The sequence below is a fragment of the Lolium perenne genome, chromosome 6 (genome assembly GCF_019359855.2).
Source record: "Lolium perenne isolate Kyuss_39 chromosome 6, Kyuss_2.0, whole genome shotgun sequence".
In the NCBI taxonomy this organism is placed as follows: domain Eukaryota; kingdom Viridiplantae; phylum Streptophyta; class Magnoliopsida; order Poales; family Poaceae; genus Lolium; species Lolium perenne.
In genome coordinates this window covers 205,903,603-205,928,916 of record NC_067249.2, presented here as the reverse complement: position 1 = coordinate 205,928,916, position 25,314 = coordinate 205,903,603, and positions in this window count along the sequence as shown.

Sequence of the window (25,314 nt, the reverse complement as noted above, 5' to 3'; positions counted from 1 at the left end):
GCACATGCTTTCTTCCATGGATGGTGATGTAAGTGTTGTTTGCATGCCATGCTGAAGAAGATCCCAAAAGATGGGACCACTATGCACACACACCGTCAGACGATCCACTGTTTTGACAGCAAGAAACATGTATTTGAGGGTTCTACACCACATGAACAAGTGCATTCACACATGCAAATTGCAAAACTCATGGATTGAAGTGTGTTAAATAACATGGTGCACCGCTGCCGACAATATGGGGTCATCCCAGGGTTGGTCAAAAAAGTGCCAGAAACAGGCTCCAAAGGTAGGGTAAACGGCCTCATTTCTAAGCATGTTTTTTTTCGACCTTGTCTAAATGATCCAAATAAATTTCCTAGACATCTACTTTATATGTATAGACTGTTTTTGAAGATTTTTTTTTTAGATTTTCTCTGAATTTTTTAGGAATATTTGAATATACAGCAATCTGATTGGCTAGACTCCTTTTTTTTCCTGAACACGGGGAGGGGTTCCGAGCGGGCACGCTAGGTGGACCGTTGGGCCGTGTTGCGGTCTGGCCTTATGCCCGTTGTGCAATGCGCCACCCTAGGCCTGCATGCGCGGGAAGCGACGATGACGGCATGCATGCGCCCCGCAGCAGTGACTCAGCTATGCATGTATCGCCACGACGTCGCCATGAATGAGCCACAAAGCCCCGTTTCAGTGTGGTGGATTCAGTTGACAGCAGACGCGCCCCCCGTTTCAGTATTAAACGACAACGACACGGGACAGCCCCTCGATTAATGTGCGCCCCCGTTTCATCGCCGAACAACAATCTTCGTCTCCCACACCACATTTTCTAGCCTATTTATACGTCTACATTCCTCTCCCACACACCACCCAGCTCCACTCCAGATGACGGTGGTCGAGTAGCGCGGCCAGGGTGGAAGAAAGTTAAGGGGGAATTTCGTGAAGCTTGTCATGCATGTTTCTCTACTTTTTAGTTTTATCGTGTTTATTTAAAATGCCGTGTTCTTATAAATTGTACCGTGTCGTGTCCCTGGACTTATCTATGCAACGACGGTGGTAACATATTTATGTAATCTAAGTCAGTCTTTATGTGTGTTCAAACATGTTCGTCTTCAAATGACTATTATTTCTTGTACCAAATTGTTTACAAAACCCAACAAAAAAACAAAAAAAATTCTAATCCACTAAGACAAGAATTTTAGCTATTTTCAATTTTTTAAGTTGCTATTCATATATATTACAAATTTAGTGTTAAGATTCATATTGAATTATCTATTTCATAATCAATTAGTGAATTAGTGAATTGTATATAATAGACTACACAAAGATCTGTGTGTTGAAAAATGTACAAACATGCGTTTAATAACCTAACGGAAGTGATAAAATGACTATAGATACCTTTCTTACTCGTAAGTGTCAGCATGTTTCTATCCGTCTCACTGGTTAGCAGACTACCCCTGCGAGACGACTTCCCACGAGATCTGCGGTTCGAGTCGCGGCAACACCCATTTTTTGCTTCATTTTTTTGATATTTAATATGTACCACCTGAACTTGCCTAATGGGTCTAATTTGGTTGGAGATGGCCCATTAGTCAAATCTAGATTGGGCTATCCGCTGCGATTATCGTTGCTGTCAAATGAGATAGTTGTTCCTGTTTTATATGTACCACCAGAACTAGCCTAATGGGCCTAATTGGATGGAGTTGGCCCATTAGTCAAGTCTAGATTGAGCTGCTGTCTGCTGCGAGTGTTGTAGCTGTCAAATGAAATATTTGTTGTTGTTGACTGAGAGATTTGTTGCTGTCAAGTATCACATAAGATAACAACTCCACCCTACTGCCAACACGCCATCTTTATATTAGATTACCAGAGGTTTTCCCCCATTTCCACTGGAAAATACCTTATCAATTATGTACAAAACGTCTGCAACACAACTGAGCAAAACTGACAACACATTTCCTATTATTTTAGATTACCAGAGGTTTTCCCCCATTTCCACTGGAAAATATGCTTACTTTGGCAAAATATTTGTCACTACATCATGCTAACAGGCTAGAGCAACAGCAGCAAATAGAACATGCTTACCTAGCATCCAAGCACACAACAGGGCCAAACATGCACAACACATCAGCATATGTAGTAAGCACAACATACACATGCTTAAACAATAAGCATACTTAATTAGAAACATAGTTGAACACAGCATTAACCAAGTTTCAACACCACAAGTACGACAGAGTTTTAACACAAACAAACAACTAAAGGTAGTAGGCATCAGGTAGGCAGGCAGGTCGGCAGGCAGGTCGGCAGCATCCTCCGCATGCTCCTACTGCCTGGGGGCGTACTTCTTGAGGAAGAGGCCGTAGGCGGCATGCTTGGCCCTGATGTGTGCGGGTGTCTGCCCGCTGCCAACACCAGTGTAGGTGGCATGCTGGTACATGCCGAGGAAGTCCGTCGGCATTTCCTTGCGGCTGCACCAGGGGCACTTGAACCTCCCTGGGCCAAGAAGGTAGCGAATCTCCCCAGACCTAAGCCTGCGGAGAACATGCCTACTCTTCACGTCCCTATCCTCCCGGTCAGAACCGACTTCATCCGAAGGATCCTCCTGTTAAATGAAGTAAATTAGGTTAATTAGCTGCTATGGCGTACAAACAATGTAATGACTATAAATAGAAAAGGAATGAAAACAATTTAAAGTATTTATTTGTATAAATGCACATTAGTTAGTAACTATACATACCATATCTAATTTAAACAAAAACTAGTGTTTGGAATGGAACAAGTGGCAATATCACTTGGTTAGCAAAAGAAAGGCCTAGGTGGAGATAATCATTAGGTTCACAAGCCACAAGGGTTGCTATAAAAAGCACATTGCCCAACAGATAAGCTTGTACATCACCAAAGGACTCAACATCAACATGTGCAGTTCATCAGTTCATCCACAAACCAACCATCACTGGAACACCATGGTGACATAAAACTGAAGAACAACATCTGGATCTAGGAGGAGAAGGGAAAGCTTTAACCACAAGATCAAGCAAAGCATCAAAGAAGAAAAACACTATGTCTAGAAGCTGGAGAAAGGTATACTTGATACCTGGAAAGGATCCAGAGGATCCAATCCATCAATATGCATGCTCAGATCACACCAATGAGCAGATGCTAAAAAGGTATTAGTCATCACTTCGTATAGACCAAGTGATGCTAGCAATATTTGAGGCAAACAAAAACTTGGAGTGCCCAGTAGATGCAGATATGCAAAATAGTATGAAATACAAGCATATCCAAGTATAAACCAGATACAGACAAATCTTTGACAGCCACATACACCACCTAGCACCACGTAGCTATTAAACCATCAGAAACCCTTATTTTCTTCATAAAACAATCATAGTGGCATTCATATGTATGATACCCTACTGTGAGGATCTCTATTAATAAAAACCAACAGTTTATTCATCAAGGTGAGCAACCAGTAGCAGTAGCAAGAGCTACTGAGGTCACATCAAACCTAGTAAGCCACAGCCATAGCATCAATCATCATACTATGGAAAGATTCAGATTGTGATGAATATTAATCCAACAATAGTTGGCATCCATCCATTCTTCTCAAACAAATTGAATTACTACCAATACACAGTTCATGAATAAAGAATTCCAGTGATTATCCTTACACAGCAAGCAACATAGTTCAATTAGTAACAATAACAACACCAAATGATCATGACTTGCACATGACACTCTAGTGAAGGCAAAGCTCCAGTAAAGAAATCAAGGCTTCCATGCAGTGATTAACAGGCAACATATGCAAGTATTGGAGCCACATTTCAACTTCTGTGTCCATACAATGTAGTAGAAGTTAATTTAAAACCTGTCTAGACATCAATTGCAACCTGGCACAAGTGATAAGTGAATCATCCAGTTCCTAGAACCATATAATTGCTAGGAACCAGTCATAATAGCAAGCTAATCAAACGAGATAGCCTTATTGATCAGCAGATAGGGATTACAGGGAACCCAACCAAGCAAGAACCTGAGATGAACACTTGAGCAAGCTCAAATTCAACTCTGGACTACTAGAAATATCAAAATGGCTTGGTACTTGATACGCGTACAGCACGCGACCGTTGGGAACCCCAAGAGGAAGGTGTGATGCGTACAACGGCAAGTTTTCCCTCAGTAAGAAACCAAGGCTTATCGAACCAGTAGGAGCCAAGAAGCACGTTGAAGGTTGATGGCAGCGAAGTGTAGTGCAGCGCAACACCAGGGATTCCGGCGCCAACGTGGAACCTGCACAACACAACCAAGATACTTTGTCCCAACGTAACAGTGAGGTTGTCAATCTCACCGGCTTGCTGTAACAAAGGATTAGATGTATAGTGTGGATGATGATTGTTTGCAGAAAACAGTAGAACGAGTATTGCAGTTGATTGTATTCGATGTAAAAGAATGGACCGGGGTCCACAGTTCACTAGAGGTGTCTCTCCCATAAGAATAAGCATGTTGGGTGAACAAATTACATTGACAAATAAAGAGGGCATGACCATGCACATACATGTTATGATGAATATTGTGTGATTTAATTGGGCATTACGACAAAGTACATAGACCGCTATCCAGCATGCATCTATGCCTAAAAAGTCCACCTTCAGGTTATCATCCGAACCCCCTCCAGTATTAAGTTGCAAACAATAGACAATTGCATTAAGTATGGTGCGTAATGTAATCAACAAATACATCCTTAGACATAGCATTGATGTTTTATCCCTAGTGGCAACAGCACATCCACAACCTTAGAGGTTTCTGTCACTCCCCCAGATTTAATGGAGACATGAACCCACTATCGAGCATAAATACTCCCTCTTGGAGTTACAAGCAAAAACTTGGACAGAGCCTCTACTAGTAACGGAGAGCATGCAAGATCATAAACAACACATAGATAATAGATTGATAATCAACATAGCATAGTATTCCATATTCATCAGATCCCAACAAACACAACATGTAGCATTATAGATAGATGATCTTGATCATGTTAGGCAGCTCACAAGATCCAACAATGATAGCACAATTAGGAGAAGACGACCATCTAGCTACTGCTATGGACCCATAGTCCAGGGGTGAACTACTCACACATCACTCCGGAGGCGACCATGGCGGTGAAGAGTCCTCCGGGAGATGATTCCACTCTCCGGCAGTGTGCCGGAGGCGATCTCCTGAATCCCCCGAGATGGGATTGGCGGCGGCGGCGTCTCAGGAAGGTTTTCCGTATCGTGGCTCTCGGTACTGGAGTTATTATCGACGAAGGCTTAAGTAGACGGAAGAGGTAGGTCAGGGGGCGCCACGAGGGGCCCACACTACAGGCCGGCGCGGCTAGGGCTTGGGCCGCGCCGCCCTGGTGTGTGGCGGCCTCATCGCCCCACTTCGTTTCCTCTCCGGACTTCTGGAAGCTTCGTGGAAAAATAAGATCCTGGGCGTTGATTTCGTCCAATTCCGAGAATATTTTCTTACTAGGATTTCTGAAACCAAAAACAGCAGAAACAAAGAATCGGCTCTTCGGTATCTCGTTAATAGGTTAGTGCCGGAAAATGCATAAATATGACATAAAGTATGCATAAAACATGTAGGTATCATCAATAAAGTAGCATGGAACATAAGAAATTATCGATACGTTGGAGACGTATCAGCATCCCCAAGCTTAGTTCCTACTCGTCCCGAGTAGGTAAACGATAACAAAGATAATTTCTGAAGTGACATGCCATCATAATCTTGATCATACTATTGTAAGCACATGTAATGAATGCAGCGATTCGAAACAATGGTAATGCAATGAGTAAACAATTGAATCATATAGCAAAGACTTTTCATGAATAGTACTTTCAAGACAAGCATCAATAAGTCTTGCATAAGAGTTAACTCATAAAGCAATAAATTCGAAGTAAAGGCATTGAAGCAACACAAAGGAAGATTAAATTTCAGCGGTTGCTTTCAACTTATAACATGTATATCTCATGGATATTGTCAAGTAATATAACAAGTGCAATATACAAGTATGTAGGAATCAATGCACAGTTCACACAAGTGTTTGCTTCTTGAGATGGAGAGAAATAGGTGAACTGACTCAACATAAAAAGTAGAAGAATGGCCCTTCGCAGAGGGAAGCATTGATTGCTATATTTGTGCTAGAGCTTTGGTTTTGAAAACAAGAAACAATTTTGTCAATGGTAGTAATAAAGCCTATGTATTATGTAAATTATATCCTATAAGTTGCAAGCCTCATGCATAGTATACCAATAGTGCCCGCACCTTGTCCTAATTAGCTCGGATTACCTGGATTATCATCGCAATACATATGTTTTAACCAAGTGTCACAAAGGGGTACCTCTATGCCGCCTGTACAAAGGTCTAAGGAGAAAGCTCGCATTGGATTTCTCGCTTTTGATTATTCTCAACTTAGACATCCATACCGGGACAACATAGACAATATATAATGGACTCCTCTTTAATGCATAAGCATTTAGCAACAATTAATATTCTCATAAGAGATTGAGGATATTTGTCCAAAACTGAAACTTCCACCATGAATCATGGCTTTAGTTAGCGGCCCAATGTTCTTCTCTAACAATATGCATGCTCTAACCATTCAACTCATGGTAAATCGCCCTTACTTCAGACAAGACGGACATGCATAGCAACTCACATGATATTCAACAAAGTGTTGATGGCGTCCCCAGGAACATGGTTATCGCACAACAAGCAACTTTATAAGAGATAAAGTGCATAAGTACATATTCAATACCACAATAGTTTTTAGGCTATTTGCCCCATGAGCTATATATTGCAAAGATAGAGAATGGAAATTTTAAAGGTAGCACTCAAGCAATTTACTTTGGAATGGCGGAGAAATACCATGTAGTAGGTAGGTATGGTGGACACAAATGGCATAGTGGTTGGCTCAAGGATTTTGGATGCATGAGAAGTATTCCCTCTCGATACAAGGTTTAGGCTAGCAAGGTTATTTGAAACAAACACAAGTATGAACCGGTGCAGCAAAACTCACATAAAAGACATATTGTAAGCATTATAAGACTCTACACCGTCTTCCTTGTTGTTCGACCCTTACTAGAAATTATCTAGACCTTAGAGAGACCAATTATGCAAACCAAATTTTAGAAAGCTCTATGTATTTCTTCATTAATAGGTGCAAAGTATATGATGCAAGAGCTTAAACATGAGCACAACAATTGCCAAGTATCACATTATTCAAGACATTCTACCAATTACCACATGTACAATTTCCCATTTCCAACTATATAACAATTTAACGAAGCAGATTCAACCTTCGCCATGAACATTATAAGTAAAGCCTAAGGACATATTTGTCCATATGCAACAGCGGAGCGTGTCTCTCTCCCACACAATGAATGCTAGGATCCATCTTATTCAAACAAAACAAAAACAAAAGCAAACAGACGCTCCAAGCAAAGTGCATAAGATGTGATGGAATAAAAATATAGTTTCACTAGAGGAACCTGATAATGTTGTGGATGAAGAAGGGGATGCCTTGGGCATCCCCAAGCTTAGACGCTTGAGTCTTCTTGAAATATGCAGGGGTGAATCACCGGGGCATCCCCAAGCTTAGAGCTTTCACTCTCCTTGATCATATTGTATCATCCTCCTCTCTTGATCCTTGAAAACTTCCTCCACACCAAACTCAAAACAACTCATTAGAGGGTTAGTGCACAATCAAAATTCACATGTTCAGAGGTGACATAATCATTCTTAACACTTCTGGACATTGCACAAAGCTACTGAAAGTTAATGGAATAGAAAAATCCATCAAGCATAGCAAAACAGGCAATGCGAAATAAAAGGCAGAATCTGTCAAAACAGAACAGTCCGTAAAGACGAATTTCTAAGAGGCACCAGACTTGCTCAAATGAAAATGCTAAAATTTAATGAAAGTTGCGTACATATCTGAGGATCACGCACGTAAATTGGCAGAATTTTCTGAGTTACCTACTGATAATTAGGCCCAGATTCGTGACAGCAAAAAATCTGTTTCTGCGCAGTAATCCAAATCTAGTATGAACCTTACTATCAAAGACTTTACTTGGCACAACAATGCAACAAAACTAAGATAAGGAGAGGTTGCTACAGTAGTAGCAACTTCCAAGACTCAAATATAAAATAAAAGTGCAGTAGTAAAATCATGGGTTGTCTCCCATAAGCGCTTTTCTTTAACGCCTTTCAGCTAGGCGCAGAAAGTGTGTATCAAGTATTATCAAGAGATGATGCATTAGATGCTCCATTATCTATAGTGGTATTAAGAGCTTTACCAATTTTAGGCCTATAATTTTTTGGTTTAGGCAGCTTAGAGACGTACATGAACTTTTGCTCCATACCCACATAAGCTTTCTCCTTAAATTTAATAGAAGAAAAAGTTGAACCCAATGTTCCCATAGCCTCTTCAAGTTCACTAATCCTTTGGGTTTGATTATCATGAATAGCACAAGTTTCTAAGATGGCAATTTTCTCATTAATTCCACCTAGATATTTGTCAAGTTTATCAGTGCTATCAAGTAATGCTCCAAAATTAGTCTCAATACTTGGAAGATTTTGCTCTATGGTCTCCAACTTTTTCATGACATCTTCAAGAGAGATTTCAATTTTAACTTCATTAACATGTGGTATTCCAAATAGACTCTCAATAATGCAACTAGCTTCTAAGGCAGGAGTACTTAGAAAGTTACCTCCCGCGAGACGATCAAGAACATACCTATTCCAGCTAGATATACCAACATAAAAATTCCTGAGTAGGATAGTGGTGGAGTGTTTCTTAGTGCACCTATTATGGGCATCACTAATTCTATACCAAGCATCTTTTAAACATTCTCCCCCCTGTTGCTTAAACGAACGGACTTCAACTTCAGGATTACTCATTTTAGCAATAGTAAATAAAGCAAACTAGATAAAGTAAATGCAAGTAACTAATTTTTTTGTGTTTTTTAATATGGAGAATGCAAACAAGACAGTAAATAAAACTAGCAACTAATTTTTTTGTGTTTTGATATAATACAGCAAACAAAGTAGTAAATAAATGTAAAACAAGACAAAAACAAAGTAAAGAGATTGGAAGTGGAGACTCCCCATGCAGCGTGTCTTGATCTCCCCGGCAATGGCGCCAGAAAATAGTCTTGATACGCGTACAACACGCTGATACGTCTCCAACGTATCGATAATTTCTTATGTTCCATGCCACATTATTGATGTTATCTACATGTTTTATGCACACTTTATGTCATATTCGTGCATTTTCTGGAACTAACCTATTAACAAGATGCCGAAGTGCGATTCTTGTTTTCTGCTGTTTTTGGTTTCAGAAATCCTAGTAAGGAAATATTCTCGGAATTGGACGAAATCAAAGCCCAGGGGCCTATTTTTCCACGAAGCTTCCAGAAGTCCGAAGATGAAACGAAGAGGGGCCACGGGGTGGCCAAACCCTAGGGCGGCGCGGCCCCACCCCTGGCCGCGCCGGCCTATGGTCTGGGCCCCCCGTGCCGCCTCTTGACCTACCCTTCCGCCTACTTAAAGCCTCCGTGACGAAACCCCCAGTACCGAGAGCCACGATACGGAAAACCATCCAGAGACGCCGCCAACGCCGATCCCATCTCGGGGGATCCAGGAGATCGCCTCCGGCACCCTGCCGGAGAGGGGAATCATCTCCCGGAGGACTCTACGCCGCCATGGTCGCCTCCGGTGTGATGTGTGAGTAGTCTACCCCTGGACTATGGGTCCATAGCAGTAGCTAGATGGTTGTCTTCTCCCCATTGTGCTATCATTGTCGGATCTTGTGAGCTGCCTAACATGATCAAGATCATCTATCTGTAATTCTATATGTTGCGTTTGTTGGGATCCGATGAATAGAGAATACTTGTTATGTTGATTCTCAAAGCTATGTCTATGTGTTGTTTATGATCTTGCATGCTCTCCGTTATTAGTAGATGCTTTGGCCAAGTTGATGCTAGTAACTCCAAGAGGGAGTATTTATGCTCGATAGTGGGTTCATGTCTCCGTGAATCTGGAGGGGTGACAAGAACCTCTAAGGTTATGGATGTGCTGTTGCCACTAGGGATAAAACATTGGTGCTATGTTCAAGGATGTAGTCACTAGTTACATTACGCGCAATACTTAATGCAATTGTCTGTTGTTAGCAACTTAATACTGGAGGGGGTTCGGATGATAACCTGAAGGTGGACTTTTTAGGCATAGATGCATGCTGGATGGCGGTCTATGTACTTTGTCGTAATGCCCAATTAAATCTCACTATACTCATCATAATATGTATGTGCATGGTCATGCCCTCTTTATTTGTCAATTGCCCAACTGTAATTTGTTCACCCAACATGCTGTTTGTCTTATGGGAGAGACACCTCTAGTGAACTGTGGACACCGGTCCAATTCTCTTTACTGAAATACAATCTACTGCAATACTTGTTCTACTGTTTTCTGCAAACAATCATCTTCCACACAATACGGTTAATCCTTTGTTACAGCAAGCCGGTGAGATTGACAACCTCACTGTTTCGTTGGGGCAAAGTACTTTGGTTGTGTTGTGCAGGTTCCACGTTGGCGCCGGAATCCCTGGTGTTGCGCCGCACTACATCCCGCCGCCATCAACCTTCAACGTGCTTCTTGGCTCCTCCTGGTTCGATAAACCTTGGTTTCTTTCTGAGGGAAAACTTGCTGCTGTGCGCATCATACCTTCCTCTTGGGGTTCCCAACGAACGTGTGAGTTACACGCCATCAAGCTCTTTTTCTGGCGCCGTTGCCGGGGAGATCAAGACACGCTGCAAGGGGAGTCTCCACTTCTCAATCTCTTTACTTTGTTTTTGTCTTGCTTAGTTTTATTTACTACTTTGTTTGCTGCACTAAATCAAAATACAAAAAAATTAGTTGCTAGTTTTACTTTATTTGCTATCTTGTTTGCTATATCAAAAACACAAAAAAATTTAGTTTACTTGCATTTACTTTACTTATTTCATCATGTTTCCTTTTAATTTCACCACAAAAGACATACCGGTAGGACGTGGGTCTATAGTTGGGAGAAATAATATAGAAGAATTCTTCAATCATGTTAGTACCATTGAAAATTTTGAAGATAGACACTTGGTAGACCTTGCGCCTACTTATGAAATTGCTGCCTCGCATTTAGTTCGCCTGTTGGAAACTAAATTTGTTAATCTTAATCCTATATTCCAACACATGTTTCTCACACTTGGTGATATGGAAGAAGGGGAAAAGAAAGATTTTGTTTTAGAAACCCTTCTTAGAGAATTTGGTGGTCTAGCAAGAGAAGCTAGAAAGGTCTTTGCTAAATTTAATATGCTTGGTTCTCATACTAATTTTGTTAGTCTCCTTGAAAGGATGGACATGGATAGAATAAGATACACTAATAATATTGATGATGGTGGGGAGATCAAAGCACCAATACCATGTAAACTCTTAGCTATGAATGATGCACTAGAAAATAACTATGCTTGGCTTGTTCCTGAAAATTTGTTTGATGAGAGTAGCATGCCTAAGACTAATGAAAAGGGAGATGCTAAAACTTATGTATCAAATATATTATGCCTGGTTGAGAAAACTCCACACCCCGCTGAGAATGCATCATCCTTTGATAATACCTGATACACACTTTCTGCGCCTAGCTGAAAGGCGTTAAAGAAAAGCGCTTATGGGAGACAACCCATGTTTTTACCTACAGTACTTTGTTTTTATTTTGTGTCTTGGAAGTTGTTTACTACTGTAGCAACCTCTCCTTATCTTAGTTTTGAGTTTTGTTGTGCCAAGTAAAGCCGTTGATAGAAAAGTAAGTACTAGATTTGGATTACTGCACAGTTCCAGATTTCTTTGCTGTCACGAATCTGGGTCCACCTCCCTGTAGGTAGCTCAGAAAATTAAGCCAATTTACGTGCATGATCCTCAGATACGTACGCAACTTTCATTCAATTTGAGCATTTTCATTTGAGCAAGTCTGGTGCCATTTTTAAATTCGTCAATACGAACTGTTCTGTTTTGACAGATTCTGCCTTTTATTTCGCATTGCCTCTTTTGCTATGTTGGATGAATTTCTTTGATCCACTAATGTCCAGTAGCATTATGCAATGTCCAGAAGTGTTAAGAATGATTGTGTCACCTCTGAATATGTTAATTTTTATTGTGCACTAACCCTCTAATGAGTTGTTTCGAGTTTGGTGTGGAGGAAGTTTTCAAGGATCAAGAGAGGAGTATGATGCAACATGATCAAGGAGAGTGAAAGCTCTAAGCTTGGGGATGCCCCGGTGGTTCACCCCTGCATAAATCAAGAAGACTCAAGCGTCTAAGCTTGGGGATGCCCAAGGCATCCCCTTCTTCATCGACAACATTATCAGGTTCCTCCCCTGAAACTATATTTTTATTCCATCACATCTTATGTGCTTTTTCTTTGAGCGTCGGTTTGTTTTTGTTTTTGTTTTGTTTGAATAAAATGGATCCTAGCATTCACTTTATGGGAGAGAGACACGCTCCGCTGTAGCATATGGACAAGTATGTCCTTGGTTTCTACTCATAGTATTCATGGCGAAGTTTCTCCTTCGTTAAATTGTTATATGGTTGGAATTGGAAAATGATACATGTAGTAATTGCTATAAATGTCTTGGGTAATGTGATACTTGGCAATTGTTGTGCTCATGATTAAGCTCTTGCATCATATGCTTTGCACCCATTAATGAAGAAATACATAGAGCATGCTAAAATTTGGTTTGCATATTTGGTTTCTCTAAGGTCTAGATAATTTCTATTATTGAGTTTGAACAACAAGGAAGACGGTGTAGAGTCTTATAATGTTTTCAATATGTCTTTTATGTGAGTTTTGCTGCACCAGTTCATCCTTGTGTTTGTTTCAAATAAGCCTTGCTAGCCTAAACCTTGTATCGAGAGGGAATACTTCTCATGCATCCAAAATACTTGAGCCAACCACTATGCCATTTGTGTCCACCATACCTACCTACTACATGGTATTTTCCGCCATTCCAAAGTAAATTGCTTGAGTGCTACCTTTAAAATTCCATCATTCACCTTTGCAATATATAGCTCATGGGACAAATAGCTTAAAAACTATTGTGGTATTGAATATGTAATTATGCACTTTATCTCTTATTAAGTTGCTTGTTGTGCGATAACCATGTTCACTGGGGACGCCATCAACTATTCATTGTTGAATTTCATGTGAATTGCTATGCATGTTCGTCTTGTCTGAAGTAAGAGAGATCTACCACCTTATGGTTAAGCATGCATAATGTTAGAGAAGAACATTGGGCCGCTAACTAAAGCCATGATCCATGGTGGAAGTTTCAGTTTTGGACATATATCCTCAAATCTCAAATGAGAAAATTATTAATTGTTGCTACATGCTTATGCATAAAAGAGGAGTCCATGATCTGTTGTCTACGTTGTCCCGGTATGGATGTCTAAGTTGAAGAATAATCAATAGCGAGAAATCCAATGCGAGCTTTCTCCTTAGACCTTTGTACAGGCGGCATAGAGGTACCCCTTTGTGACACTTGGTCAAAACATGTGCATTGTGATGATCCGGTAGTCCAAGCTAATTAGGACAAGGTGCGGGCACTATTAGTACACTATGCATGAGGCTTGCAACTTATAAGATATAATTTACATGATGCATATGCTTTATTACTACCGTTGACAAAATTGTTTCATGTTTTCAAAATCAAAGCTCTAGCACAAATATAGCAATCGATGCTTTTCCTCTATGGAGGACAATTCTTTTACTTTCAATGTTGAGTCAGTTCACCTATTTCTCTCCACCTCAAGAAGCAAACACTTGTGTGAACTGTGCATTGATTCCTACATACTTGCTTATTGCACTTATTATATTACTCTATGTTGACAATTATCCATGAGATATACATGTTACAAGTTGAAAGCAACTGCTGAAACTTAATCTTCTTTTGTGTTGCTTCAATGCTTTTACTTTGAATCATTGCTTTATGAGTTAACTCTTATGCAAGACTTATTGATGCTTGTCTTGAAGTGCTATTCATGAAAAGTCTTTGCTTTATGATTCACTTGTTTACTCATGTCATATACATTGTTTTGATCGCTGCATTCACTACATATGCTTTACAAATAGTATGATCAAGATTATGATGGCATGTCACTCCAGAAATTATACGTGTTATCGTTTTACACCTTTCAGACGACGAGAACTAAGCTTGGGGATGCTGATACGTCTCCAACATATCGATAATTTCTTATGTTCCATGCCACATTATTGATGTTATCTACATGTTTTATGCACACTTTATGTCATATTCGTGCATTTTCTGGAACTAACCTATTAACAAGATGCCGAAGTGCCGATTCTTTGTTTCTGCTGTTTTTGGTTTCAGAAATCCTAGTAAGGAAATATTCTCGGAATTGGACGAAATCAAAGCCCAGGGGCCTATTTTTCCACGAAGCTTCCAGAAGTCCGAAGATGAAACGAAGAGGGGCCACGGGGTGGCCAAACCCTAGGGCGGCGCGGCCCCACCCCTGGCCGCGCCGGCCTCTGGTCCTGGGCCCCGTGCCGCCTCTTGACCTACCCTTCCGCCTACTTAAAGCCTCCGTGACGAAACCCCCAGTACCGAGAGCCACGATACGGAAAACCTTCCAGAGACGCCGCCAACGCCGATCCCATCTCGGGGGATACAGGAGATCGCCTCCGGCACCCTGCCGGAGAGGGGAATCATCTCCCGGAGGACTCTACGCCGCCATGGTCGCCTCCGGTGTGATGTGTGAGTAGTCTACCCCTGGACTATGGGTCCATAGCAGTAGCTAGATGGTTGTCTTCTCCCCATTGTGCTATCATTGTCGGATCTTGTGAGCTCCCTAACATGATCAAGATCATCTATCTGTAATTCTATATGTTGCGTTTGTTGGGATCCGATGAATAGAGAATACTTGTTATGTTGATTATCAAAGCTATGTCTATGTGTTGTTTATGATCTTGCATGCTCTCCGTTATTAGTAGATGCTTTGGCCAAGTTGATGCTAGTAACTCCAAGAGGGAGTATTTATGCTCGATAGTGGGTTCATGTCTCCGTGAATGCGGAGGGGTGACAAGAACCTCTAAGGTTATGGATGTGCTTTGTTGCCACTAGGGATAAAACATTGGTGCTATGTTCAAGGATGTAGTCACTAGTTACATTACGCGCAATACTTAATGCAATTGTCTGTTGTTAGCAACTTAATATCGAGGGGGGTTCGGATGATAACCTGAAGGTGGACTTTTTAGGCATAGATGCATGCTGGATGGTGGTCTATGTACTTTGTCGTAATGCCCAATTAAATCTCACTATACTCATCATAATATGTATGTGCATGGTCATGCCCTCTTTATTTGTCAATTGCCCAACTGTAATTTGTTCACCCAACATGATGTTTGTCTTATGGGAGAGACACCTCTAGTGAACTGTGGACCCCGGTCCAATTCTCTTTACTGAAATACAATCTACTGCAATACTTGTTCTACTGTTTTCTGCAAACAATCATCTTCCACACAATACGGTTAATCCTTTGTTACAGCAAGCCGGTGAGATTGACAACCTCACTGTTTCTTTGGGGCAAAGTACTTTGGTTGTGTTGTGCAGGTTCCACGTTGGCGCCGGAATCCCTGGTGTTGCGCCGCACTACATCCCGCCGCCATCAACCTTCAACGTGCTTCTTGGCTCCTCCTGGTTCGATAAACCTTGGTTTCTTTCTGAGAGAAAACTTGCTGCTGTGCGCATCATACCTTCCTCTTGGGGTTCCCAACGAACGTGTGAGTTACACGCCATCACACACGACCGTTGGGAGCCCCAAGAGGAAGGTGTGATGCGTACAACGGCAAGTTTTCCCTCAGTAAGAAACCAAGGTTTATCGAACCAGTACGAGCCAAGAAGCACGTTGAAGGTTGATGGCGGCGAAGTGTAGTGCGGCGCAACACCAGGGATTCCGGCGCCAATGTGGAACCTGCACAACACAACCAAGATACTTTGTCCCAACGTAACAGTGAGGTTGTCAATCTCACCGGCTTGCTGTAATAAAGGATTAGATGTATAGTGTGGATGATGATTGTTTGCAGAAAACAGTAGAACGAGTATTGCAGTTGATTGTATTCGATGTAAAAGAATGGACCGGGGTCCACAGTTCACTAGAGGTGTCTCTCCCATAAGAATAAGCATGTTGGGTGAACAAATTACAGTTGGGCAATTGACAAATAAAGAGGGCATGACCATGCACATACATGTTATGATGAATATTGTGAGATTTAATTGGGCATTACGACAAAGTACATAGACCGCTATCCAGCATGCATCTATGCCTAAAAAGTCCACCTTCAGGTTATCATCCGAACCCCCTCCATTAAGTTGCAAACAACAGACAATTGCATTAAGTATGGTGCGTAATGTAATCAACAAATACATCCTTAGACATAGCATTGATGTTTTATCCCTAGTGGCAACAGCACATCCACAACCTTAGAGGTTTCTGTCACTCCCCTAGATTTAATGGAGACATGAACCCACTATCGAGCATAAATACTCGCTCTTGGAGTTACAAGCAAAAACTTGGCCAGAGCCTCTACTAGTAACGGAGAGCATGCAAGATCATAAACAACACATAGATAATAGATTGATAATCAACATTGCATAGTATTCCATATTCATCAGATCCCAACAAACACAACATGTAGCATTACAGATAGATGATCTTGATCATGTTAGGCAGCTTACAAGATCCAACAATGATAGCACAATTAGGAGAAGACGACCATCTAGCTACTGCTATGGACCCATAGTCCAGGGGTGAACTACTCACACATCACTCCGGAGGCGACCATGGCGGTGAAGAGTCCTCCGGGAGATGATTCCCCTCTCCGGCAGGGTGCCGGAGGCGATCTCCTGAATCCCCCGATATGGGATTGGCGGCGGCGGCGTCTCTGGAAGGTTTTCCGTATCGTGGCTCTCGGTACTGGAGTTATTCTCGACGAAGGCTTAAGTAGGCGGAAGAGGTAGGTCAGGGGGCACCACGAGGGGCCCACACTACAGGCCGGCGCGGCCAGGGCTTGGGCCGCGCCGCCCTGGTTTGTGGCGGCCTCGTCGCCTCATACGTCTCCAACGTATCGATAATTTCTTATGTTCCATGCCACTTTATTGATGATACCTACATGTTTTATACATACTTTATGTCATATTTATGCATTTTCCGGCACTAACCTATTAACGAGATGCCGAAGAGCCAGTTGTTGTTTTCTGCTGTTTTTGGTTTCAGAAATCCTAGTAAGGAAATATTCTCGGAATTGGACGAAATCAATGCCCATGATCTTATTTTTCCACGAAGCTTCCAGAAGTCCGGAGAGGAAACGAAGTGGGGCGACGAGGCCGCCACACACCAGGGCGGCGCGGCCCAGGCCCTGGCCGCGCCGGCCTGTGGTGTGGGCCCCTCGTGGCGCCCCAAAACCTACCTCTTCCGCCTACTTAAGCCTTCGTCGATAATAACTCCATTACCGAGAGCCACGATACGGAAAACCTTCCAGAGACACCGCCGCCACCAATCCCATCTCGGGGGATTCAGGAGATCGCCTCCGGCATCCTGCCGGAGAGGGAAATCATCTCCCGGAGGACTCTTCACCGCCATGGTCGCCTCTAGAGTGATGAGTGAGTAGTTCACCCCTGGACTATGGGTCCATAGCAGTAGCTAGATGGTCGTCTTCTCCTAATTGTGCTATCATTGTTGGATCTTGTGAGCTGCCTAACATGATCAAGATCATCTGTCTGTAATGCTACATGTTGTGTTTGTTGGGATCTGATGAATATGGAATACTATGCTATGTTGATTATCAATCTATCTATGTGTTGTTTATGATCTTGCATGCTCTCCGTTACTAGTAGAGGCTCTGGCCAAGTTTTTGCTTGTAACTCCAAGAGGGAGTATTTATGCTCGATAGTGGGTTCATGTCTCCATTAAATCTGGGGGAGTGACAAAAACCTCTAAGGTTGTGGATGTGCTGTTGCCACTAGGGATAAAACATCAATGCTATGTCTAAGGATGTATTTGTTGATTACATTACGCACCATACTCAATGCAATTGTCTGTTGTTTGCAACTTAATACCGGAGGGGGTTCGGATGATAACCTGAAGGTGGACTTTTTAGGCATAGATGCATGCTGGATAGCGGTCTATGTACTTTGTCGTAATGCCCAATTAAATCTCACAATACTCATCATAACATGTATGTGCATGGTCATGCCCTCTTTATTTGTCAATTGCCCAACTGTAAATTGTTCACCCAACATGCTTATTCTTATTGGAGAGAAAACTCTAGTGAACTGTGGACCCCGGTCCATTCTTTTACATCGAATACAATCTACTGCAATACTCGTTCTACTGTTCTCTGCAAACATCATCATCCACACTATACATCTAATCCTTTGTTACAGCAAGCCGGTGAGATTGACAACCTCACTGTTACGTTGAGACAAAGTACTTTGGTTGTGTTGTGCAGGTTCCACGTTGGCGCCGGAATCCCTGGTGTTGCGCCGCACTACACTCCGCCGCCATCAACCTTCAACGTGCTTCTTGGCTCCTACTGGTTCGATAAACCTTGGTTTCTTATTGAGGGAAAACTTGCCGCTGTACGCATCACACCTTCCTCTTGGGGTTCCCAATGGTCGCGTGATGTACGCGTATCAAGACTGTTTTCTGGCGCCGTTGCCGGGGAGATCAAGACACGCTGCAAGGGGAGTCTCCACCTCCAATCTCTTTACTTTTTTTGTCTTGCTTTACTTTTATTTAGTACTTTGTTTGCTGCATTATATCAAAATACAAAAAAAATAGTTGCTAGTTTTACTTTACTTGCTATCTTGTTTGCTATATTAAAAACACAAAAAATTAGTTATTTGCATTTACTTTATCTAGTTTGTTTTATTTACTGTTGCTAAAATGGGTACTCCTGAAAATACTAAGTTGTGTGACTTCACAACCACAAATAATAATTATTTCTTATGCACACCTATTGCTCCACCTGCTACTACAGCAGAATTCTTTGAAATTAAACCTGCTTTACTAAATCTTGTTATGAGAGAGCAATTTTCTGGTGTTAGTTCTGATGATGCTGCTGCCCATCTTAATAATTTTGTTGAACTATGTGAAATGCAAAAGTGTAAAGATGTAGATGGTGACATTATAAAATTAAAATTGTTTCCTTTCTCATTAATAGGAAGAGCTAAAGATTGGTTGCTATCTCTGCCTAAGAATAGTATTGATTCATGGACTAAATGCAAGGATGCTTTTATTGGTAGATATTATCCTCCTGCTAAAATTATATCTTTGAGAAGTAGCATAATGAATTTTAAATAATTGGATAATGAGCATGTTGCCCAAGCATGGGAAAGAATGAAATCTTTGGTTAAAAATTGCCCAACCCATGGACTGACTACTTGGATGATCATCCAAACCTTTTATGCAGGACTGAATTTTTCTTCGCGGAACCTAATGGATTCAGCTGCTGGAGGTACCTTTATGTCCATCACTCTAGGCTACGCAACAAAGCTTCTTGATAATATGATGATTAATTACTCTGAATGGCACACGGAAAGAGCTCCACAAGGTAAGAAGGTAAATTCTGTCGAAGAATCCTCTTCCTTGAGTGATAAGATTGATGCTATTATGTCTATGCTTGTGAATGGTAGGACAAATATTGATCCTAATAATGTTCCGTTAGCTTCATTGGTTGCCCAAGAAGAACATGTTGATGTGAACTTCATTAAAAATAATAATTTCAACAACAATGCTTACCGGAACAATTCTAGTAACAACTATAGGCCATATCCTTATAATAATGGCAACGGCTATGGTAATTCTTATGGGAATTCTTACAACAATAATAGTAATTCACCCCTGGAATTGAAGCCATGCTTAAAGAATTTATTAGTACATAAACTGCTTTTAACAAATCTGTTGAAGAAAAGCTTGGGAAAATTGATATAGTTGCTTCTAAAGTCGATAGTCTTGCTGTTGATGTTGATCTTTTGAAATCGAAAGTTATGCCTAATGAAAATAATGATATTAAGTCATTTGCTACAGCAAACGCCATCCAAGTTAGAATTAATGAGAATATAAGATTGATGGCCGAATTGCGTGCTAGGTGGGAAAAAGAAGAAAATGCTAAAGAAGATAATATAGCTAAAGTTTGGACTATTACCACCACTAGTAATGCTAATGCTTCACATGTTGCTGCACCTCCTACTATTAATGGTAAAATAATTGGTGTTGGCAATGTTTCCACTTCTAATGCAAAGCCTGCAAAACTGCCGAAAGCGCTAAAGCAAAGCGCTGTGATAAAACTGCTGAAATTTTTTCCAATATTGGGGACAATGATCCCATTGCTTTAGATTATAATGGTTTAGATTTTGATGATTGTCACATCTCTGAAGTTATAAAGTTCTTACAAAAACTTGCTAAGAGTCCTAATGCTAGTGCTATAAATTTGGCCTTTACAAAACATATTACAAATGCTCTCATAAAAGCTAGAGAAGAGAAATTAAATCGCGAAGCTTCTATTCCTAGGAAGCTAGAGGATAGTTGGGAGACCATCATTAAGATGAAGGTCAATGACTTTGATTGTAATGCTTTATGTGATCTTGGTGCAAGTATTTCCGTTATGCCTAGAAAGATCTATAATATGCTTGACTTGCCACCATTGAAAAATTGTTATTTGGATGTTAATCTTGCTGATAATTCTACAAAGAAACCTTTGGGGAGAGTTGATAATGTTCGCATTACCGTTAACAATAACCTTGTCCCCATTGATTTTGTTGTCTTAGATATTGAATTCAATGCATCTTGTCCCATTATATTGGGAAGACCTTTTCTTCGAACTGTTGGTGCTATTATTGATATGAAGGAAGGTAATATTAAATATCAATTTCCTCTCAAGAAAGGTATGGAACACTTCCCTAGAAAGAGAATGAAGTTACCTTTTGATTCTATCATTAGAACAAATTATGATGTTGATGCTTCGTCTCTTGATGTTACTTGATACACACTTTCCGCGCCTAACTGAAAGGCGTTAAAGAAAAGCGCTTATGGGAGACAACCCATGATTTTACTACTGCACTTTTGTTTTATATTTGAGTCTTGGAAGTTGTTACTACTGTAGCAACCTCTCCTTATCTTAGTTTTGTTGCATTGTTGTGCCAAGTAAAGTCTTTGATAGTAAGGTTCATACTAGATTTGGATTACTGCGCAGAAACAGATTTCTTGCTGTCACGAATCTGGGCCTAATTCTCTGTAGGTAACTCAGAAAATTATGTCAATTTACGTGAGTGATCCTCAGATATGTACGCAACTTTCATTCAATTTGAGCATTTTCATTTGAGCAAGTCTGGTGCCTGTTAGAAATTCGTCTTTACGGACTGTTCTGTTTTGACAGATTCTGCCTTTTATTTCGCATTGCCTGTTTTGCTATGCTTGATGGATTTTTCTATTCCATTAACTTTCAGTAGCTTTGTGCAATGTCCAGAAGTGTTAAGAATGATTATGTCACCTCTGAACATGTGGATTTTGATTGTGCACTAACCCTCTAATGAGTTGTTTTGAGTTTGGTGTGGAGGAAGTTTTCAAGGATCAAGAGAGGAGGATGATACAATATGATCAAGGAGAGTGAAAGCTCTAAGCTTGGGGATGCCCCGGTGGTTCACCCCTGCATATTTCAAGAAGACTCAAGCGTCTAAGCTTGGGGATGCCCAAGGCATCCCCTTCTTCATCGACAACATTATCAGGTTCCTCTAGTGAAACTATATTTTTATTCCATCACATCTTATGTACTTTGCTTGGAGCGTCTGTTTGTTTTTGTTTTTGTTTCGTTTCAATAAAGTTGGATCCTAGCATTCATTGTGTTGGAGAGATACACGCTCCGCTGTTGCATATGGACAAATATGTCCTTAGGCTTTACTCATAATATTCATGGCGAAGGTTGAATCTTCTTCGTTAAATTGTTATATGGTTGGAAACGGGAAATGCTACATGTAGTAATTGGTAGAATGTCTTGAATAATGTGATACTTGGCAATTGTTGTGCTCATGTTTAAGCTCTTGCATCATATACTTTGCACCTATTAATGAAGAAATACATAGAGCTTGCTAAAATTTGGTTTGCATAATTGGTCTCTCTAAGGTCTAGATAATTTCTAGTAAGGGTCGAACAACAAGGAAGACGGTATAGAGTCTTATAATACTTACAATATGTCTTTTATGTGAGTTTTGCTGTACCGGTTCATACTTGTTTTTGTTTCAAATAACCTTGCTAGCCTAAACCTTGTATCGAGAGGGAATACTTCTCATGCATCCAAAATCCTTGAGCCAAACACTATGCCACTTGTGTCCACCATACCTACCTACTACATGGTATTTCTCCGCCATTTCAAAGTAAATTGCTTGAGTGCTACCTTTAAATTTCCATTCTTCGCCTTTGCAATATATAGCTCATGGGACAAATAGCCTAAAAACTATTGTGGTATTGAATATGTACTTATGCATTTTATCTCTTATAAGTTGCTTGTTGTGCGATAACCATGTACCTGGGGACGCCATCAACTACTCTTTGTTGAATATCATGTGAGTTGCTATGCATGTTCGTCTTGTCTGAAGTAAGGGCGATTTACCATGAGTTGAATGGTTTGAGCATGCATATTGTTAGAGAAGAACATTGGGCCGCTAACTAAAGCCATGATCCATGGTGGAAGTTTCAGTTTTGGACAAATATCCTCAATCTCATATGAGAAAATTAATTGTTGTTGAATGCTTATGCATTAAAGAGGAGTCCATTATCTGTTGTCTATGTTGTCCCGGTATGGATGTCTAAGTTGAGAATAATCAAAAGCGAGAAATCCAATGCGAGCTTTCTCCTTAGACCTTTGTACAGGCGGCATAGAGGTACCCCTTTGTGACACTTGGTTAAAACATATGTATTGCGGTGATAATCCAGGTAATCCGAGCTAATTAGGACAAGGTGCGGGCACTATTAGTATACTATGCATGAGGCTTGCAACTTGTAGGATATAATTTACATGATGCATATGCTTTATTACTACCGTTGACAAAATTGTTTCTTGTTTTCAAAACTAAAGCTCTAGCACAAATATAGCAATCAATGCTTCCCTCTGCGAAGGGCCATTCTTCTACTTTTTATGTTGAGTCAGTTCACCTATTTCTCTCCACCTCAAGAATCAAACACTTATGTGAACTGTGCATTGATTCCTACATACTTGCATATTGCACTTGTTATATTACTTTACATTGACAATATCCATGAGATATACATGTTACAAGTTGAAAGCAACCGCTGAAACTTAATCTTCCTTTGTGTTGTTTCAATACCTTTACTTTGAATTTATTGCTTTATGAGTTAACTCTTATGCAAGATTTATTGATGCTTGTCTTAAAAGTACTATTCATGAAAAGTCTTTGCTATATGATTCAATTGTTTACTCATTACATTTAGCATTGTCTTGGATCGCTGCATTCATTACATGTGCTTACAATAGTATGATCAAGATTATGATGGCATGTCACTTCAGAAATTATCTTTGTTATCATTTACCTACTCGGGACGAGCGGGAACTAAGCTTGGGGATGCTGATACGTCTCCAACGTATCGATAATTTCTTATGTTCCATGCCATTTTATTGATGATACCTACATGTTTTATACATACTTTATGTCATATTTATGCATTTTCCGGCACTAACCTATTAACAAGATGCCGAAGAGCCGATTCTTTGTTTTACTGCTGTTTTGGTTTCAGAAATCCTAGTAAGGAAATATTCTCGGAATTGGACGAAATCAACGCCCAGGATCTTATTTTTCCACGAAGCTTCCAGAAGTCCGGAGAGGAATTTCGTCCAATTCCGAGAATATTTCCTTACTAGGATTTCTGAAACCAAAAACAGCAGAAAACAACAACTGGCTCTTCGGCATCTCGTTAATAGGTTAGTGCCGGAAAATGCATAAATAAGACATAAAGTATGCATAAAACATGTAGGTATCATCAATAAAGTAGCATGGAACATAAGAAATTATCGATACGTTGGAGACGTATCAGCACTACAAGAAATTTACAGCATATAGACTAGACAAACAGAGGATTTCGTAGAAGGTTGCGAGCGAGCAAGGCATTCCTTCATGTCGTCGTGGTCGGCGGAGAAATTTACCTCGGACGGGTCGGCGGAGTCGGATTCGTCGAAGGTGGGCACGTCGTCGGGGCTGTTGATCTTGAGCCCTGCCTCCTTCCTCTCCTGCCTCTCCCGGTTCTTCTTGTTCTTCTTCTTCCGCCGCCGCATCTGCGCCTCCGTCTCGTGTGCATGCTTCTTGCTCGCCGGTGCAGCCACCGGCCAGCCGAATCTTGCCGTCTGGCCCCAACCGGAGCTCAGATCTGGGGCAGCTCCGGCCGCCGATGGTGCCGCCAACTGGGTGTCGTCAACCGCCGCCTCCTTCCCCTTCCCCCTCTCCATGGACGAGCGCGAGCGAGCACGAGCGAGAGCGAGCTGTGCTATTCTTGACCTAGGGTTTTTTCCCGATTTGGGGATTGCTTTGGATGGATGCGCTGAAGTGTGAAGAGGACAGGGGAGAAAAGCGTTATATATCTCGGCGGTTCCGCGTGGCCGTGCGTGGACACGTAGGCGTATAATACATTGCGGTATGGGTCATATACGGGCTTGTACGTGGGCTGATACGAACCCAGCCAAACCCGAAGTACACAGGAAATGACGATCATGCCCCCAGACCCGAAGCGGTATGAACGAATCCTAACCGTCCATGTGTTCTCGCGATTTGGCGTGTTTGTGGTGGGTGCGTACGGAAGCAAAAACGTAAAAAGTAAACGAGGAAAAGATGGGCCAAGTGAATATAATGGAAATAAAAAAGTTGCTTGATAGATCCAACGCTATAGTATTTCTCGATTGACCGAGGGCTAAGCGCTTCCTCCATTCAGGTGATTCATCTAGCATCGTCGGAGGACGTGTGGAGGTTTGCCTGCGGCGGATCTCACTGCATTTGTTCCATGTTCCTTCTGATCTACACATGGTTTCTTCTCTCATGCGTTGATCCTTTGAAACCTTAGTCCGACAATTTCTTGTTTTTCTACTACAAGCTCTATTAGGACAAGCATTGCCCAACTCTAATGAGTGAGAGGCGAGGATGGAGATGTGCCTTCGGCTTGTTCAAATGCTTGTAGCCATCA